The sequence below is a fragment of the Bombyx mori genome, chromosome 1 (assembly GCF_030269925.1).
Source record: "Bombyx mori chromosome 1, ASM3026992v2".
NCBI lineage: Eukaryota > Metazoa > Arthropoda > Insecta > Lepidoptera > Bombycidae > Bombyx > Bombyx mori.
In genome coordinates this window covers 18,607,569-18,612,275 of record NC_085107.1, presented here as the reverse complement: position 1 = coordinate 18,612,275, position 4,707 = coordinate 18,607,569, and the positions used below count along the sequence as shown (strand labels likewise).

Genomic DNA, 4,707 nt, shown 5'->3' with positions numbered 1-4,707 from the left:
AAACTATTTATTTTGTGTTTAAAGCAGGTTTTATGATGATTTTAGAAATCCTCCATAATTTTTAATAAGTGTAAATATTAAAACTTTTGTTACTTAGTGAAGTTGTTTGTTTCTGCAATTCATACATAGTTCTTAAATTTATTCATTGTATTTTTATTCAATTATTTTTACTTTTCTATTACATATAATTTAAAAATGTTGTCAACTATTGCACTGTCGATTGCATCTATAATGGAGGTGACATCTGTCATGTAATTCATGTCAATCTGTCAATGTTTTATATTGATGATATCACTTTGATCGTGCTACAAATAAATAATTATCTTAATATAGGATACTAGAGGTCCCACAGTAGTCGAAATTCGACTATAATTAATTGGAATTGTAAGTTTGTACCCTATTATGAGTGTGTTTTATACTTCTATAATCACAAATTTCGCCAAGACTACACTATAAAAAAATATTAACAAAGACAAACAATATTTAATCTCAATATGACAACAGACGTCAAGAACAAAAGTTTGACAATAAATAGTATCCATGCGTGTGTGCATCAAATACATGGTATGTAGTGTGTGTAATGTTTTCTTTATTGATTTAATGTATCTGACGGCGTTAACGATATTTATGTTATATAGCACGTGCAATAGGAGTGACTCACACAAGCCAGGCGCGCCGGCCGTGTCGTTCCACTCGTAAACAACAGCTGCAACAGAAGTGACTCATAAACCAGCTGCGCCGGCTAGTATAAAAAGGCGGAACGTGCCTTGAAATGAACATTCGTTGGACTGCGCTTGCCTGGTGCACTTACTATATCCTCGTTACGTTGTGTGATTCAGTGACTGTTGTACGTACTGGTTAAAGTTGGACAAGTGTTAAAGTGAATTGTTAAGATAACATATTGTTGATTAAATCAGGAATCAAATAGTGCCATCGTTTTACTTGGTGTTCAACAAGATAATATCTACCCTCAAGCTTACATCAGAAGTGAGATCAGGACTCTACTCTCACTGGCGTGACGTGTTTGAACATGTTCGAAGTACAGCAAAAAAAACATGATGCAGATCAGAATACTAGTAGTGGTACGCCACAAGAGCGTGAATGCAGCATACGTAAGTCGTGTAATAACGTCTCTGTTACCTCGATGGAAGATCTGAGCCACGAAGAAATCGTCACATCTTACGTTCTGGCTCATGTTGCCCAGTTTGACTGTCGACGTCATCACATGGCGTTTACTAACGGAAATACAACACGTAACAAGCTATTGCAAGAAATTAAGGCAAGTGCAAATCTCAAGTGAAACTTCGATCGCAATAATGGATCTGTCATGACGAGTGGGTAGTTCCGACACGAATCGTTTTTAAGCCAATGACTACTGCTAGAGTTACATGGCACTAGTACAGTAAACCAGGACATGAGACTGTGAATTGTCGCTGAAATTTTAGAATCTACTCGATTCAATACCAATAACACTACACGTTCGATGACTTCGGGCTCCAGCAAGCAAGCAAACAAGAAAGCAAGCAAGTTTCCGTGGGGAAGAAAAATTGACACATCTGAAGTCGTCGTGACCTGTAAGATAAGACGTCCGGTGCGTTCGTGTCTGGCGATGCGGCGGTGTTCGGGTTCCGCTGGCGGATTCAGGTTTTTCCGGTGAAGTGCGTGCTTGTGCGTGCTTGACAAGTGTTCGCGGTTGGCTTCCTCAGTGTGGGAGGAACATCGTGTAAGAGAGGTGGAACCCGTAAAATTGTAGTTTGCGTGGTGGCTGGTAAGATTTGTTGCGGTAAGAAGTTTGCATGGTGGTAAAATGTCTTGTGAGTCTGCACAGGTAGCCAGAGGTGAAACTTCCGCGGTCGCGGCCCACCCAGTCCGCGAGAACCGGGCAGATCGCCTCGACGGTACGGAGGCCGGCTGACGGGTCCGCCAAACGACGAGACCACGCCTCCAGCACGGACTGCCGATATTGGAGCCCCCGCGCTCCGGCTGCACTTGCGCTAGGGCGCGCCGCCTCGTAGGAGACTGTGAGGTATCATTGAATAACTGCGATCGCGCGCTGCCGGCGTCGCAGCGCGGCGACGTTCTCGTGGGTAAGGACGTAGCACCAGACGGGTGCTCCGTATAGTGCCATCGACCGCACGGGTACCATCACCGTGCCTATTTCTGCCGTGAAGCAGTGGTGTATTTCGGTTTGAAGGGTGGGGCAGCGGTTGTAACTATACTGAGACCTTAGAACTTCTATCTCAAGGTGTGTGGTGCGTTTGCGCTGTGGATGTCTATGGGTTCCAGTAACCACTTAACACAAGGTGGGCTGTGAGCTCGTCCACACATTAATACGAAGAGCATAATCAAACGAAATTAGATACGAAGTTTAAAGGGCCGTTTAAAGTAGTTGAAGTATTGGATGGTGTCGATTTAATTTTGACTCTCACACATTCGCTTAAGGCTCGAGCTACTACTTGCCTCACAAAAATACAGCCTGCAAAACCTGAACAACCTCCTCATCCGTGGGCGCCCGGCTCTCGCCTGCAAGTCTGCTGTTACGTGTGCGGTGATGCGAGCCATGTAGCTTCTGGGTGTTCCATGCGCTACAAGAAGAAAAACGACACTGCTCCAGGTGCTGTGGCAGGTCCAACCAGAGACGTCAACGTGTGTTCCAGAGCTTCAGTGTGTTACAGATAAGTGGTTTTGGCTTCCCCTTTATGTTCCATTCAGGGTCAGAATGTAGTCTTATAAAACAAAGTCATAGTAATTTATTCAATGGTAAGCGGTTTCATGAACAAGTCACTCTTTGATCTGAAAGTAACTTAGACCAATCATGATGGCAAGAGCACTTAGGGGATATTCAACTCGCCCTTAATAGTGCACGTTGTCGAGTAACAGGGTTTACTCCAATAGAATAGACGTTTGCCGTTCAGGGTAGTTCACTTGAAATATCTAAAGTTTCAACAGAGTGATAATCCCTCTAGATTAGATCTTGATTTAGCACGGTCGAAGACCGGCGAAAACATAAAAAAGGGCACAAACAAGAGCTTGGTTTAGTCGAGGCAAAGCTAAAGTCAAACTCTTTTCCGCTGGGGATTTTGTTTTCGTAAGTTGACCGAAAATGTAAAGGTCCCTTCAACATTACTGCAGTTTTGGAAAACGATAGGTATAAATTGAGACATGTAAATAGTTCTAATAGAGTGTACAAATTTCCCCATGAAAACTTACGTGAAATACCTCGAGGCCCGTCAGGCCTACTAGAAATTTCTGAAAATTATAGTGACGATGACGTGACGGCGTACACAGATGGGTTAATTAATCTTGTTCATGAAACTGATCTTAATGATGACAATAGAAGCGACATTTTTGTCCGCAAATAGCGATACAGCAAACATAGTCTGTGGGTAGTGATACAATGTCTGTAAGCTCAGGCACCTCAGGTGCAGGTGTTGGAAATGTAGAAAACGATGGTCGGTCTCGCACTATTTCTGAAGAAATTCCGTATAAATGTTCTGGTTTAAGAAATGTTTTAACAAACGCTACCGCACACGCAGATTAAAAAAAAAAAAAAAAGAAAAAAAAGAGAATTGTATGTGGCTAGAGAGATGTTAATCCGGACTAGCAAAAAAAAAAAAGAGAAAAAAGAAAGAAAGTGTGAAGTCATTGAAGGGTCTGTCCGGTCCAATGGCTTGGCTATAGGGATTTTCATCCAGATTAGCCACAACAATTAGCTACAGGGATTGCGATTCGGTCTAGCATTATCCGGTCCAGTTCGAAAAACTGAAGGGATAACAATTCCGGTCTAAGTTAAAAGGGACATACTTACATACCTGAAGAGTTTTAAATGAACTGGCCCAGGTATGTAAGCAGTCTGAAGGTTATTTATAGCCAGTATAGGATTTTCTGAAGAATTATGCGAACCGAACCGTACTAGATTGTTAATATCATAGACCACGTTTTAAGTTGCATCCGTTAATGTCAGGATGAACGAACACGTTTGTTGTTCACAGACATACCATAAGAATGCGCGCACGAGGACGAGCGCACGTCAGTATGGCCGTGACGGCGTTAACGATATTTATGTTATATAGCACGTGCAATAGGAGTGACTCACACAAGCCAGGCGCGCCGGCCGTGTCGTTCCACTCGTAAACAACAGCTGCAACAGAAGTGACTCATAAGCCAGCTGCGCCGGCTAGTATAAAAAGGCGGAACGTGCCTTGAAATGAACATTCGTTGGACTGCGCTTGCCTGGTGCACTTACTATATCCTCGTTACGTTGTGTGATTCAGTGACTGTTGTACGTACTGGTTAAAGTTGGACAAGTGTTAAAGTGAATTGTTAAGATAACATATTGTTGATTAAATCAGGAATCAAATAGTGCCATCGTTTTACTTGGTGTTCAACAAGATAATATCTACCCTCAAGCTTACATATCATTTATGCACTATTTAAAAAAAATATTAGCATTGTGCACTTCTTCTCTATATTCTCTATAAGTGTGGAAAATTTCATACTCCTCCGTCCGCGCAATTTTTGTAAAAAGGGATACAAAGTTTTTGCTTCACGTATTAATATATAGATGATATCACTTTGTTCGTGCTACAAATAAATAATTCTCTTAGTATATAATATGACTGTTACCTGTTAGAGCGCCATCATAAAGCGTAGATAGCGAGTTCAGCGAAGTAAATGTTGTGAAAACTTTGAAGTTCACTATATTCA

General features: G+C 41.9%; 1 long non-coding RNA gene across 1 annotated transcript; it reads left to right on the top strand.

The window, feature by feature from the left end:
* Positions 1 to 289: 289 nt before the first annotated feature.
* On the top strand, positions 290 to 4,363 carry LOC134199569 (uncharacterized). The gene is made up of 2 exons (XR_009974121.1): positions 290 to 564; positions 639 to 4,363. It is a non-coding gene; the product is annotated as an uncharacterized LOC134199569 (long non-coding RNA).
* The last annotated feature ends 344 nt before the right edge of the window (positions 4,364 to 4,707 follow it).